Genomic DNA, 17056 nt, shown 5'->3' with positions numbered 1-17056 from the left:
AAAAAAAGACGCAAACAAACATTAGCTCAACACACAAAAATACTGGTGCTAGCGCGGTAGCATTTCGTGCTAAATACATCTAATTACATCTTCAAATAATCTGCCAGTTCTTATACTGAAGTTGCTCACATATGAAGCATACGTCTAACACGCAGGTGATAATCAACCGTGACCTCCATGAAGAAAAACGAGTTCGTTTGGTTATGAAGAAACATCGATGAAGCACATATTTGTTTAGTGCTCACTTTATCGCTTCCCTGATCTAGTTTTACATTCTTATCTGGTACTATATTATGCTTTCTCTGCGTATTATTTATCAAAAAGGTATTTTAAAAGTACTACTTTTTTAATATTTAACATATTTAACAGTACATTAAAGTACTCAGTGCATTGTTTATTCAATTTGATTTAAGATATGTGTTACTTTATTTTTATATGAGTTCATCAATTCTCCAATTTCTGCTGAATGTGTGTCAATGATTTTATTGCATTTGATTCATTCTACTGTTTTGTTTGCTAATTTGCAATTTAATTTCAGACATTCTGAAATATTCAATCACTTATTCAATTTTTATGAATATTGCAACATAATCTTTGTAAATAGTTTTACGCTGTTTAATGCAAAGAAATAAAAAAAGCCGCAAGATATGGAACAACTACTGTTCCAAAACTTAGGTCTCAAACTATTCGTAATGCGTCTTTGAACTATGAAACGATTCGCAGAAGCACTTTTGCCCATAAGCTGCCACAACTTTTCCTTCCTCACCCACTAATCTAAAAACAACCAAAACGCACGCACCAATTTTTCTACACCGACTCACAACTTCGTACGATGAGCACGAGGCACGATTGAGGGTTTTGGATGCGAATGGGTTGCATGACGGGTAAATTTGATTAAGTTCCGTTTTATCGTCGATAGATTACGATCGAACAAAAAAAAAACGATCCCAGAAGCTACCACCGCGGGCCGGGCGGTTTTGCCACCGAGCGTGTTCTGCTCATGTCTTTTGCTAGACAGACACAGGTCCCATGTCGATGTCAAACAACGTAGCACGGGACAGAATGATGAGTAAATGGATGCTAAAACGCTACGGCAAATGCGGCATCAAACACACGGCTGCCGCACGGAATCCCCTGCGTGACTAGCCGTGATTATCGAGAAACATACTTGACGGCACGAATTTGTTTCTTGTTTTTTTTCTCCTGTTTTTTTAAGGTCAATCTGGGGCATTCCGTTGGGAGAGTTATGCTTAAAGTGTTTAAGCTGATTCGATTTTTGGTGGACGGATAGATATCGTGTCGGATTTAGACGGGTAAATATTTAAACAAACAATAACCATTATACCCACATCAACGAAGGTATGTTTAGATCAAAACTTCTTTAATATGGTTGAAAAAAATATTCAACTTGTCATAAATATGAACCTTAACAAGTCTTATCATTGTTTAAGGTCATTGAAGAATTCGTGCTGCAATTGCATGATAAAATATTCCTTCTCTACTAAACTCAAAGTCAATCTCGTAGCAGAAATTCGATAACATGATGACAGATTCTATCTCTTCTTAACGAATTCTTCCAAAAAATCACCACTCTCATGCCTTCTGGTGGTAAACAGTGATGGTTGGTGGTCAGATGAATTAATTCAATAGAACATGCCCCGCAGTTAACGTAATTTAACCACGCAAAGTGTTCGTGGATAGAACCACCACAATGTACACAATGTTCCTTTCATCATCGATTTGAAAGAAGGGTAAGCAAATCGACCACGACGCACGTCACTTGTCTGTTCGATCAATTATGCACGAATGCATACTATGCTATCGGACACGCACGTCGGACATGTAACCTTTCATCATTTATTCGAACCTAGAGTTTTTGTCAAAGTTGATACATTTTTTTCCTGTCTATCTCTGAATTTTGGGAATAGAACCGCTCAAAGGGGAAATTCGAGAATGGGAAAAATGGGGTCTATGACGTCCAAAAAAAGAGGAAGTCTCTCAAACAAAAAAAGGAGAAGGAAACTGAAACTACCACCTGAACAGTTCATTATTTATTAAACCGTTTTCCCGCAACCGGTACCATAGATGTCCGGTCACAGCCGTCAGGGCTAACGGAGAAGAAATGATCCCCCAATCGGCAGTAGCTTTCTACGCGTTTGTTTTTGGGAAGCTGATTAATTTATGTATGTTCATGTATGTAGTTTCCACGCACAAGTGACACAAGAGGAGGTTCGATGTCACGGTCACATAACTCCGCTGCCGGCAAGAAATGATCGATCGGTGCCTTTTCTTTGCGTATGTGTTTTGGAGGAATCGACCGTTTAGCATCACGTTAACATGTGTTTTTTGTGGTTATTTTTTCCGTCACTGAGCATCACATTCATTTTCCCAAACGGTTGTCAATTGATCAGAAAGCAAGTCAGCAAGTTGTTAAAGGTATTAAAGCATCATCACTATTCCACGACTCCAAGCATCGCGATCGGTGACAGTTGAGATCAATGTTTTCTTTAGCCCTCAACTGATGGTTCTCTCCAAATTGATTCCTTCCAGCTGCAGTCAACTCTTGAACGCACTCGAATTAATCCCGATGTCGGAGATCTTCGGTACCAGATTTTGCTGACGCATTGATGGCTCTTGAAGAGGATATACTCCAAATCGGGCCCACACACACACACGCAATGACGATTTATCGACGTTTATATCCCATCACAAAATTCAAAAATCTTCAACTGGAGGTGCTTTCTCTTCGCATCGTCATGAATTGCAATTGTAGAAAACGCACTTGCAGCAAATGGACACTGTGAAGGGTTTGAACATTCGTGCCCAACCGGTGATGATCTAAACACTCTGTTCTGTGGAAGATAAAGCAAAACTTACCCTCGCTCAAAACATCAATTTCGATTGGGACACTGCGTACCGTACGTCGAACGTAAGTGATGAAGATCGAACCCGAACGCACGAGAAGAAGAGAAAAAATGGCACAATTCAAAACTGCCGACAAGCTTTACGGCATCATCAGACGGATGGGTTCGGAGTCACTTGAGCAACGGACAAGAAAATGCTCCAAAAGTCGTACGCCCGAAAAGCGCTTTCTGACATTGCCAAGCGGATCATAGCAAATGACACGCGAGAATTTCCACTCTTCCGAACACCGATGACGTACGATAGGATAGAGCGATAGGGCTTTTGTAAAGCCGGTGACGTGAGTAAGGATGAATGGAGTCACTGACAGTTTTATTCGGGGAGATTTTGACACCGTGAGAAGTATTTGGAACTCAACACGCGCTCGTAAAGAAATAGTGGAACCGGATGGAACAGGATATAGAAAGAATTTTGATCACGAATATTGAGAAGAAATGTAATGTTTAATACCCAAAAACCCAATAAGTTATCTACAAGAATTTAGTCATTTGAGCATCTGCTCTCTAGACTCCAAAATTCTTGGACGATTAATGAAATAAAAAAAATCAATAACAAAAAAATAAACAAGAGGGATGTAATGGGTCAATAGAAATAAAACCTAAATCTCAAATATGCTGAACACTGGACAAAAACACTTGATCAGAAAATGTTCAATGAACACGTTGTTCTTCGTATATTTAGAAGCACTCAGCAAGCCGAACAACTTGACATCCGGTGGCAAACACACACAAAAAAACCCCGAGAAGCTATTCCACCAGGCTGACAAAATGTCCCTGAGCGGCTGGGAAAGGATGTCATTGGGATAAGATTTGCGCAAGCAGGAAGCAAAAGGATCGTACCCTCGGACCATTGGAAATGGCAAACAGCTAACCAAACCGTCGTTGCCTATCTAGATGCAGACGTGACTTGTTAGTCGTTATCTGCACCGCATTCCTGCCAGCGCTGAGTGTTTATTGATACTGCGCCGCGGCGAATGGAGGTTGAGAATGACAGCCACTGCAAGAAAGCAACAGAACAGAAAGGAAAAAAGAACCCATCCCCCGCCTCGCGCTCGAATCCAACAGGCAGCAGAGAGCATGGGAATGAAATGATACCGTAGACGATCCTTGGGATGCCGGTGCACGAACCTGGGGATGGGCGCACAGGAAGCACTCTGGCATCGCAACAAGATGATAATCACCCAGGTTCCGAGGCACCGCGGCAACACACTTCTAGCGCTCCCTAATGAACGGTTGGGGCATTCGTGTGTTTTTTTTTTTTTGTTCAGTGTATGCCATTCTTTTCGGCCATTCGATCGTGAACTTGTCGTCTGTGAAGGCGAACGATGAATTTTTCGCTGTGTGTTAAAGTTTGAGATTTTAATGTACACCAAAGGATGGAGGGAAGACACGGAAAGACCGAATAACACAAAGTCCCAATGTTCGTATCAGGTGGAATGTTTTCAAGAATTCCTTAAATGAGACACTGCCAATGGTCGGGGAGGTCAGAGTTTCGGGATATACACTGCCACGCCTCATATAACATCTGCCCGCATGGCAATTTTCATTTGCAACAATTTTCCTGCACACCGATAAAAAACGTGCCCACTTTCTAATGCTCACAAGCCGTAGTCAGTGCAGCAACGAAAAACAAAAAAGTTGCATCTCGTAAACATACCAGCAAAACCTCCTGTGCCTTGTGCTTGCCTAAACAACCACAGCAACCGCAAGACCCTGGATGCCTGACGCAAGCGCCGTTTTGTGAGAAGAGAAGAGAAAAAGAAAATCAGACACAGAAAACCAACGACTAAGGAAATAAGAATTAATTAACATATTAGCAGTAAAAACACCACCCAATACGCAATGGGCGTGCGCTCACATACGTTATAATCTTTCTAGCCAGGCTCCGGCAAACCTCCGACCGTATCAGAAGTATAATTCTTGCCCTCGGGGGCTACAGCAGCAGCACAGTGCCAGCACTGAGGGGTTCGACGATCCACGGGGATGATATGATGCCGCAGGTCTGTCTTGCACACCCGAACCCAACCAGAGCAAACCACATCGCCCGATGCATCCGCAATGGCTTCGCAATATCCTCTCCCTTCAGTGAACTCCCATACACCAAGCGACCTCACAGACAGCCAACACGGACAGCAACGGCAACACGTGAAACAAGTGGTTCAAAGTCAGCCAGTCGGTTGTTGTTGCTTCTGCTTTTGCTGCTGCTTCTTGCTGCCGGGTATGCCCATCAGTCTCCATCCAGTCTTCCCCGTAGCGTACACCTCACGTCAGATCGATTGCATACCTTGCCCGAAAACAACAACAACAAAATCCGCATCCGAGATCTGGAACGTTGCCCCGACCGGCACCGACTCGAGCAGGAGGACCCACGAGTGTAAAATTTATGCTTTGCTTTATGGAGTTGTTTGTCAAAAACAGGCCATTCGTCATGAGGATTTCGAGTAGAGTGAAAAAAAATGCCGAGGGAAGCAACAACAAACAAAAAAAAACACGCAAATAACCGAATATAATAAATTAACGTTCACACGGTTCACCGGTCAGAGGTTTTTTTTTGAGGAGGAGTATGGGGGAAAAACTCCAACAAACCATAAATTAAAATTATCGTGAAAAGCCTAAAAAAATTTTATTTTTTTTTCCTTTCATTTTAGGTACACATTTTGTTACAGTATGTAGCTATAAATTGCAGCTCCAGTATACTGAGATGGTTTTATAGGAAGTCAGGTTTTATGATTTCTAAAACGTAGAATTAAAAAAAAAAACAAACAAATGAAATGTAGTAAAAATAGTATAGAAAAAAAACCCCAGCTTGTATAACTATTTCATCCACAAGTAAAATATAAAACTTAAAAATAGAACAACTATAAACCTAAATCAGAAAAACCTCAAACCAAGTTATTGCAAAAGAAGCAAGATGAAAAGAAACACAAAAAAGCCTACGACAAAAAAAGAAAAAGAAAAACGATACCAACGAAGCTTCTTTTTACGCTGCGTACAATTGATAAAACAAGATAAAAGCAAAGATGAAAAGAGAACGAAAAAGGATCGAACGCAACCGTTGAAATGGATACCGGGGCTCAATGTAGCAAAAAGTTCCTTCGTTTTGGCTCGTAAAACGAAACCCCCGGCTGCGGTTAGCAATGCAGCAGGGCTAGAAGGAAGCCAAAGCGAAAGTGCATGTGGGCAAAGTGTGGAAAAATAAAGCAAAAATCACCTCCACAGCTTTCCGCGACACACCCGACTGCCGGGTGGGAAGGGAAGTGCACTAGAGTAATGCAACGTTTGAATTGATGTTTCGACGATATGCGGCAGGCTTGGTACACATGCGGATTCGGTAAGAATAACAGCGAGAAAAAAACCTGCACGTTCTACAACCCTTCGAACGACTAAAGGAAGCCAAAAAGCTTGATATTACGATGGAGATTGCAAAGCGCCGACGACACGCTCTCAAGGCTATGCTTTTAGCATCCCCTGAACTGTCTCCGTACAAGTGAGAAGGAGTTGGGAATTTGCAAACTAAGGAAAGATACTCGAAGTTAAAAAAAACAACAATCTGAAAAAATCAAAAGCAGGAGAGTGGTTAAAAAATGTGAAATCTTTTTTTTTCGTTCATTTTTAATTTTTTCCGTTTGTTTGCTTTGCAGTAATCAGGCAGGAAAACAGATAAAGAATCCGATCGTACAGCATACACAGAACCGTGAGAGAAAGAGAGAGAAAGAGAAAGAAACGGAAGTGTCGAGTGCTCGAGTTAAATAAAGTCTTTTGCATTCCTTTGTGCAGTCCACAGTTACCTTTGCTAGTAGGGGACCGACTTTCGCTATCTAGTAGAGATCGGGCACACATTAATTGACATTACTTTCATTCAAGGGGTTCTTTTATTTTATTTTTTTTTGTTTTAAAATAGTTTTTATGTGAAAACAGGACTTTTTTTCCTTTCGCCAGAGCAGAAGGTCATTTTGTTCGTGGAGCCATCGCAAAAAAACAGCAGCAGTACTAAACCTCATTTATTTTCGGGATTAAATTCCGGACGTCCCCGAAAAGGGTTTGGCAAAAAAACAAATAACCCTTTGACTTCCCTGTCTTCATACACCCTGAAGGGCAACACATGCTTTAGAGATAGGAAAGACTTGTAAAAGCAACAACAATGAACTGAACAATTTTGGTTTCCTCCTTCACTAACTTTTCTCACAATGTTTTGGTGTCCACATTGTGCGAGAGATTGTAGATTTGCGCTCGCGACCACCATCCACCACCATCACGTGAGGCTTGGCAGGTGTATGCGGCATCAGGAGATATCGAGATCTGGAGGGTCGAACAAACCGCCCCCAGCCCAGTTTCTTCTTGGTCGTCCACGTTCTATGACTCGTCGTGTCATTAGCGCACGGTAGAACCAGTGCACCGCACAACGGGGCTAGGAAAGCAAGGAAAAACTGTAGCAAAGGACTGAAGAAACGGTGGGAATGAAAAAAAAACAACCCCGAACGGGTTCCAAGTCAGGACCGGGAAAACTTGTTTCTAACTTTTTGTCGTGCCCGCCGCACACTCCAGGCGGTCGGTGTTGGGATCATTATAATTTCAACGCTTCATTTAATATCGTATACTACCAACTGGAAGTCCCGTGTTCCGTGCTGCCGTGGAAGCATTAAAAGGGAAGGAATCTTGCAAAACATTCGCAAAGGAAAACGCCACGGTACAGGTGGTGGGTTGATGGTCTAGCGCACCCGGATCCCTGTGCAAATGGATGAGGACAGTTTTATAGCCTGCGTTTTTTTTCTTCTTTCGCTCGTTTTTGCCTTGCCATGGCTGCTCGAGTCAACTCTTCTACTGGGCTTGGTACCGTGTTTGGCGATCCGAAGTGATATGGAGCAAGAACCTACAATTACTTGGCTCATGCCGGCACGATACCGGTCAGTAAATTAAAAGGTGTATGACAGCGAGAATTGATTAGTAGGTACTCCACAGCCACAACCGTATGTGTATGGCTTTACAAGACGCAGCTCATTTAGAATGGCAAACGTTTGGTATCCCAACGATGGTACGGGCAAGAGGTCAAAAGACCGGAGCATGAGCATCATTCCATAATGCGACAATACCACTAACTTTATAAACATGTTCAACAAGCATAATAGATTAACTTTAAACAATACCACACAGACACTACGCAACGTTCTAAACCGATTAAATATACTCGATGACATCTCATTCGTGTTGTAATTAGTGCTACTAAACTATTTCGGGAATCGGGTTTCTTTTTTTCGCTTTAAACTACGATTCCATTTCCCAGTGGAAGGATCGAGGTGGTTCTAATTATTCATTAGACCACATGACATATCCACCCGAACTGGTCCAGCCGTCTGGTCCGTACAGCGACAACATTATTTCCAACTGCAACAAACCACTAGCCCCCTCCTCGACACAAACCGGTCACACTTAGTCGACAACCCTTGTAACGAGGTAAAATAATCGATTTCAATTACACGCCAAAAACATTCCAAAAACGGACCAGCAGCGATTGGTTTTATCCGGGCGTGGTACTAAATCATTTACCGTAGCTCTGACAAAATGGTGTGTCCATTTGCAAATTGTTAAATCATGCCAGGGAACCAGTTAACGTGTGGATTTATAATAAAAGAAAAATTAATATTTCAACAATAGGTTTTAGGTAGACAAACATATCAAGTCAAGGTGATCATGGTATCGATTTAATTTAAATGAATAAAAAACATGAACAACACAGCATTTGCATTTAATTGAATACTCTGATTTAATTACAATTAATGCACTAACTAACTAAATTTCAATTAGAGTAACATTGAGTTTACCTTTACTTATCGGAATACAACTGTAACCGAAAAACTTTAAAAAAATGCGCTATTCCTAAAAAAATTTCTCAATTTATAGTGCATTTATTAAATAGAGCTTAGAACTCTTATTACCGTTAAACCAACAGGCGGATAAGCAGCGCACAGACTGTGTATAATAAAATCAAAATATTGGCGATATTGAAAGAACCATAAACATTGTTTAAAAATACAGTAGAACGTCGATTATCCGGGGGCGGATTAACCGTGCGCCGAAAATTGACAGCTATTCAACCGCGGTGAACATTTGTACCGATTTCAAGTTGGTTTGAAATGATTAAAATCGTCACCAAACGATATATTTGAAAAGATTTTATTTCACGTTAGAAATTTTAATTATTATTTGATAATTATTTGCTTGATCCAGAATCATTTTTAACATCAAAAGGACCACCTTAGTATAGTATATAGATACTATATACGCTTTATCTACATATATAAATGTCCTCGATATTTAAGGGACTATTATCCGTGGAAATCGATTAACCGACATCAGTCCGGTCCCGAGCACCCCGGATAATCGACGTTCTACTGTACATTATTTCGCAAAAATATTCAAAATACTAGCACGGAAAAGCAGACAGCACGGATAAAAATAAGATTTATAATAGATAATCCCCGGATAATCGGACAGTACGGTTAAAAAATACAGCTGTTATTGTTGATACAAAATAATTTATGATGTGGTAAGTTATTTTTAGCACATTTTTTATTAGTCAGAACTCATTCTCAGAACTCTGATTTACAAAAAGGACGGATAAACCGGTTAAACCGACGCTTAACTGTCCATAGTAACATAAAACGGAACATATCAAATAGCTATTAATTTCCTTCGCAAAAATTATTAACATTTATTCATACAAGAATTATGTGCATTTAAAATATTCTTGGTTTTGGTATGCAAACTGTTCGTTTATCCCTGTAAAGCACTTCGGATTCTACAAAAAAGCCTTCCGTTGATGAGCAGACAACATGAAACCCTAACCTACTGCATGACCCTCTAATGGCATTTGTGATTGCTCCCTTACCAAACACCGACCAAACCCACCCTGTTTTCTACCCTCACGTTCGATGGACAAACGCAACTACTCTCCACAAACCCGTTCCAATTATGTACGTACGTCCAAACAAGCTCGTGCCATTGGGACTGCCCGCACTTACCCCTCACAGTGCCCGCTCGAGCCATGGATCGATAAATGGAAATAATTGAAATGTAGAAAATAATTGCGAGTACGCAACATACTTCAGCAAAGCCCGGAGCACACGACTCGCAACGAACCACCATCCCAGCATCAGTGCGCGATGCAACACTGTAAATGACCACTTCAAATTAATAGTCGAATTACTGGTCCTAGGTACGTGCGAAGGAGATCCCAAAAGTACTACTAACCCGGGGGTTGGTGGTTTTGAGTGGTAATGGTGGTGGTTTTCATAAATTTTATCGATCAATCACCGAGCGATCGATTCCAAAAACCGCCCTAAGGAAGACTGCGATGGGGCAACGTCTAGCGTTGGATATAAAAAGCGAAGTTAGAACTTTTACCGTCTCGATGACACTGCAACTTTCCAAAGTGAAGAAGTCAAACCTTGTGGGGTGAGATTTTTCGTCCTTTTTTCTACCAAACTTCCTTTGCCTCCCCATACCTCCCTAACCCTACAACTCTCATAACCCATTCGGCAGGACCTACACTACTGCCTGGGTGTCTTAATAATAACCTCCTTGCGAGCCGCTTTACGTGTTCATTCGCCGTACTCAATCAAATTACTGCCGCAAGCTTTTGAGACTATGTTTCAATTGAACTTGATTAATCAGCTTATCCCCGATGGTGGGGATAGTAAGCGAACGAGCGCCACACCACTATTATGCTTCCGTTGTTTCGTTTCAGCCGTAACAATGGAGGAGAGGTTGGCATTCGATGGCAGAAGAATTTATTTCCTTGCCCCATGTTTTATGCGTTCGCCTTCCTTCATTCCTGGTTTCGTTCTTCGTAGTTGTATCACTCGTATAGAACAGCCTTCACAGTGGGGTTTGAAGGAGCTGGTATTACAGCACAGTTCAATGCAACAATAAATTGTACCAACCAGCACACCAGGAACGGCTAATGATGATTGGCTATGATTTCTTATGTGCTGGGAAGGGTGAGAAACAAGTGGCCAATTGCTTCATTTTCCTAACGCCACCTCTCACCAGTGTAGATCCCCTCAAATAACGTGACGCATCTGTACGTCAAATTTTCCAACAAGCAATCCAACCCAACCAAAACCAAAACAATTCCAATCCGTCATTCAATTAAGCATTAACAAGATGGAATGGTCCAATCGGTAGATAGGTAAAAGCGAGAGCACAAGAAGATGTTAAGCGGCATAACCAGCACCACATGGAGAGAGGTCCTTCACGTGCGCCGGCTCTATCGGGCATCGGAAACAACCGATCTAATGATGAAATATTGATTCGAATTAATTTTCAGCAATTACGATAAATTATTAATCGCGCCTTTGTGGCCACTTTTGGGGAGGGCGGGTGGACGCTCAGCATGGCCGATCGGCAGCAAACAATCTGTGGCAGTAGCGTTCCTCACCTTCCGAGATTGGGCGGCAACGCATTAAAATACGTTCAGAAAAAAGACCGCGCGTTCCTCTTGCCTTCTTTGCTCATCTCCCAACCGCTAGCCCCCCCTTGCTGGCCAAATTATGTGATTGAAGCTGGCTGGAAGCCGGGTAAGTAAAATAAAAGCATCTTCCAAACCCACAGGCACACACGCAGGTAAAGGGGATGTACGAGTTCTCGCGATTTACGACACCTCGTCGTCTTGCCGGTTAACGAATCCGGGGAAACCGTTTACGGGTGAGATGCGAGGATGGCGTAAGGAATTCCGCAAAGACGAAACAACAACCCAACCACCAGAGCAATCTGTAATTAATAAGGTTTTTATTGCTATACTGCGGTTGTGGCCGCAGCATCAGTAGAGCATAAACGTTCGTCGGTGGTACAACGCCGGGCTTCACAGCCAACAAAAACACCCGTCGGAACCCCGTGGGCTGAGAGACACATTCGGTAACACTGAAACATCTCCCGAAATAATATGACGGGGTGATAAAATCGTAGGTGGTGGGCTCACAACCCCACTCCATCCCCCCCCCCCCCCCCCAAAACCCCTCTTCCCCTTGTCCGCCATTAACATTCCCGGTACGGGCAAATGGAAAGGTGTCGCCGTGCGAAGGTGTGGCGCGTTCAGATTTTACGACTTTAGTCGTTTGTTAGTTTTTAGGGAGTAAACCACCGCACACACATACACACACAGGATGGGGAAGATGTATCGTTATCGGAGGCGGCAGACGACGAAACCACAGAACCCCGGGGGGGGTGAGGGGGGGGGGGGGGAACTTTTGCTTTGAATGTTGCGTGTGTAGGTGTACGGCGTGATGTTTTCATGTGATCTACGCGTAAAAGTAAATAAATATTTATACACCTTAAAATACTAAGAAAATATGTTTGGTAGATGGGGGGTACCGTATCGCACATATCATTATGCAAACGACAACCGGAACCGTTTATAAATGGATGGTTGAGAGTTACAGCTAAAGTGTGCAGGATACGGCGGGACTGCTCGTACTCGTACCAGTGCAACCTGTAGCCCGTAACACAATCGATAATCGATAATGGGGCTCTCTTTCCATACTAAACGAGAGACCTGGGTTTTGAAAGGAAAAATATAGCATGTTCATTGTTGTTGTGTTTTCCCCCTTCCCACGAGATTCTTCCGGTCATTTCCCCCTTCGCCCCGGCCTGACCAATAAACGGGACAAACTAATCAAGCCAAGTACACAATAGCCATGGCAATGTTCTCCATAATCGGTAATTATAGAGATTAAATGAGTTGAAGAATTGGAGGACCGTGCACGCGGTATGTTCTGAGTAGCGGTAGAAGCAAGACAAAAAAAAACTTATTTTATGCTTCATTAGCTTGTTTTGGTTTTGTTCTACAAAGGAAGGATATTATAAAAGCTGCTAACTAACTGCGGACATACGAGTTCCAAATTTGTACATCCGCCTTCAGTCGAAAAACGATCTATATTAGACATTCTAAATGCGAAATATTTGACAAACAAATATGGAGCATTGCTAATCTTTACTGCCACGATGTAGTGGATGTACCCTTGATTATGACAGAAGAGTTGTGAGCTTCTTAGTTTCATAGAGGGTAGTGCCCCACAAACAAAGAAGAATTCCCCAATGAAACCTAACCTAAATCAAGCTAGATTTTCAGCCACCAATTACAACCGTAAACACTCTTGCTTTTGGGTTGGGTACATCAAGAGTATTCCTCAAAATGACTTAACCAAAAAAAAAGCAATACCCTCAACTTCCTCTTGAACTCCCTCCTTCATCCAATATTCTTCAATAAGCAAAACATCGCAAGATCACGACGATTCAGGGTGATTCTGTGTGTCTACTGGATGAAAGTCGGCGATATCTTAAAAGCACTCAATATCGACCCCAACACACAACACACCGTGGCCTCACGATCCACGATGGTTAATCTGATAGTAAGCCAACCCTTATAAGCTTATAGGCGAAAGATAACCGCAAACTTTCCACCCTTTCAATTTTTTTCCCTCGCAACGTACGCACGTACACAGCTACATGGGGAATTTAAAAAAAAAAGCGATTGGCTTTATAAACTGGACAGGAAAATGAAGCGAAAATTTGTTGACTCATAGCAGATCGGATGGCGGTAAGCGAGCGAGCGCGCGCTTAGTTGTTGAAATGCCCGCGGCCATATCTCGGACACTTCATCGATTCTACGTCGGTCGCCGAAAAAATACCTCCTTCCCTTTTTTCGCATCCCTCACATCCCCATCACCCAGTTTCGATGGAGTTAACTGGTCGCAGGTTCTTTGGCTTCATCGATCAACATCATCAGGGAGGGGATCATCACGCGGAAGCTTGTGGCGCAGAGTTGAGACGTTGACCATTCCCCGGGTGTATCGGCATCATGTACGAGCGGGTTCGTTATCACGCGGGTATCATCTTGACGGCATCCTTTTCTTTCGTCGGTTCGTTGATTTATATCTTTTTGGAACGAAATCGTTCCACCATCCGCTGCACAAAACAATCTCGCGCAACAGCATTGCCGTTATGCCGTTGACTTGTTATGCTCACGCGCTTCAAAAAGTCAGCGGCCGTCGATTGGACCGGTATCAATTCCATTCCACCACTCAACCCACCACTAGGACTCGGATCACCTTAAGTCGTCTGGCACAAATTGCAGACCCGCGAGAAATATGATTCGACTAATAAAACTTAGCCGCTAATTATTGAACACCGTCTAGCCGTGATCGAAGTCAGCCGTATAAAAAAAGACATGCCACTCTGTCAAGTGTACCCACTCCACAACGTAAACGACCGCCACCCACCCATCGCACCGTGTAAATCGTGAGCATTAAATACGAACCGAACGAAACGGAACAATGACAACAACAACTGCTCAAATCAAATCAAATTAAATCAGACAGCACGAGCCACGGCTGGGAAGAAGGGCGCGCGTGAAGCATAAAGACTGGGACAGGGACTCCAAAAATAAAATTCAACAAAAGATATTGAACAAGAATGGACGGAACTATGTTTGAATTTCCATTCCCTCTTCATAGCCCATGCCATCATCTCCATTTGGTCGACATTTGTTCCTTTCGCCTTTTTGGTGGGTCTTTGTTGTCAATGTTGCCGCAAACGGTTTTCCTGCACCGTGGTTCCGGTGCGGAGGACCATATACACAGCACAACCAGTGTGCCACGTTCGGATCGAATCCACTCGATTCGTTTGAAAGCGATCCGCCAACTATTTAACACAAGCGCTGCTATGTGAGTGAGGAATTTTCTTTGAACTTATCAATTCGATGAAGGTAATGGGTAATGCGGGGAAGGGAAGGAAATGTGTAACCTCCAATGGTCGACGCATTTCTCGACAACGAGCTGCAATTAGGGAAGTTTGTGGTTGACCTTTTCGTTGAAGTTTAAATTAAAAAAAAAACTCTTGAATCAAACATCTGTTACAAGCGAAAGGGGGGTTAGATCGAACACAATAGTTTGACAATGAAGTACACGATTTCTCAATAGACAGATGTTGCTGGCGGAATAACTGTGCATAGCACTAAGTGATACAAGAATTTTATTCGTTTTGGTCACGAACATTATTGGGTTCCGTGAGCAAGATCTTGCTAAATCTGTTTAAGAAGTCTTTTAATTAGACTTCCTCCAGAAGTCTAGAAGTCTGATATGAGTCCTGAGGATGTAGATATAAAGCAAAAGTGTTATGTTATGTGTTATGTTATGTATCCACCGGCTGAAGAACATTAAAGTTCGAAGCCGAGAATTGCCCTACACCATTAAATTCATCAGATTATTACTGAGATATTGGAAAGTGAATCTTGACATAGTAATTGGAATCTTGGCATCGTCTTATCTTATGGACACACAAGAACACAGCCTAGATTGCGGTAACTAAAGAATTATCACGACGTTGAATACTGACTTGAAGACAGGTATTCATCCTAGTACAGCAAGATCGATATATCCTATTATCGATAGCTATTCCATTAAAGAGTTAGTCGGAGATTATTAGAAAATATTCCAAAACGGAAAACCAATCACTGATCAGTTCATCAGTTCAAAGAATCCTGCATGGTTTCTTCATAAACTTAAAGATCTCGTACAATAGCATAGTTTTTAGTCTATAAGACACATGGAGATCCTTGAAAGCCCAGCCAAACTTTCCAAGCTTGATAAAATAAGCATGACTAACATCATGTCTTAGCTAAACATCCATCTTCCAACCAAACATTGAACAGGATCAATAAACTTCGCCACTTCAAATATCTTCCGAGACATACATCCGAGTGCTCAAAACTGAAAAAAAAACCTCAGGAGGATTTTTTAGTTCCTTGTGTATAGAAAGAGCATTGAGTAGGAACTACATTGAAGAACTTCTTACGTGGAATTTTTCGATAACCTCAATATTTTGCAACGGCTTATACGCGCAAGGCTCCTGTAGGCTGATCATGTCACTAGGATGACACCGTACAACCCAACGAGTATTTTTGGTTTATCACCGTCGCTTATACGGTGGAGGTACAAAGGAGGAGATACGATGATCTCACAATAAACTTTCAACAATTTTATTTCAATGCCTTATATTTTCAGAACCCCACAACCATTCCAACAAAACAACACTCAACAACGAAAAAGTCACAACAAATGACCATGTTTTCTTGGCAGTGTTCGCACCCACACGCAAGTCAACCCGTAAACCGGGCGGCTAAAATTTGACAAATAGACCAGCAATAATAAACCATCACCACCTTGCATCACACACACAACCCTGCCCCGATGTCCCGATCCCGCTACAAGTTAAAGCACAAAAGCCGTGGAACATACTATCACGGACCAACATAATTGAACAAATGCGGGTCTCTACAAGCTGCTCTTGATGAAAGAAAAAACAATAACAACGGAAGTGTATCTTGTCATTTACGCCCGTCTCATCGGCTTTCCCTTGATTGAATCCCCGCCGCATGTCTGTAAGGATACTGGACACGTTTTGGGTGGCCATTGTACACGGGAAAACATTGTACCACTCACGCTACTGTACCGGGGGTGTGGAGATGGATAAGTGAAGGGATATTGTTTGCGAACGTTTGGACCCGGAACGCCGATAAAGAGAAAACAATCCGTGGGCATGGACGTACATACAGGAAAGTAGCAGAAAAAAAACGCCATAATCGAAGGGCATTCCGATAGATTCGGTTCTTCCGTGTCACCGATTGATCTCAAACATTACCATCGTCCATCTGCTTGGATCGGGGCATCAGTTGGTTCAATGAGCGCTTTTTACGCTTGGTGGAAGATATTGGAAAGAGAGGAGGAAAAAAACATTCCAGCTCACACAAAAACTCACCCAGAAAAGTCGTTCGAAAAATGCTCCTGCTCCTGACCCGCATCATAACGGTCCCCGGGGCGCGTTAGCCAACCATTTCTGCTACGAAATAATAGGGAATAAAGAAAGCAAAACCCGGGGAGGCTGGTGGTTGACAGCAAACGAAATCTACTGTAGAAGAAAACAAAACAAAAAAAATCTTGTCCAATTCTTCTCGACTCACCAAAAAAAACATAAAGCAACATCACCGAGTGCTCGGGCCGAAACAATTTAATTTTGATTAATGATATCTTCGTGCACGTTTGCTGTCCGACTAACAATCACACACACACACACAATGCGGT

The 17056-nt window shown here is 42.4% G+C and overlaps 1 protein-coding gene across 9 annotated transcripts in view; it reads right to left on the bottom strand.

The window, feature by feature from the left end:
• Nucleotides 1-17056, bottom strand: part of LOC125767018 (leucine-rich repeats and immunoglobulin-like domains protein 1) — a 187675-nt gene that overhangs the window by 160330 nt on the left and 10289 nt on the right. The gene's annotated exons all lie outside the window — the stretch shown is intronic.

The sequence above is a fragment of the Anopheles funestus genome, chromosome 3RL (assembly GCF_943734845.2).
Source record: "Anopheles funestus chromosome 3RL, idAnoFuneDA-416_04, whole genome shotgun sequence".
NCBI lineage: Eukaryota > Metazoa > Arthropoda > Insecta > Diptera > Culicidae > Anopheles > Anopheles funestus.
Note: the sequence above shows the minus strand (reverse complement) of the source record. Positions and strands in the feature narration are given on the sequence as shown.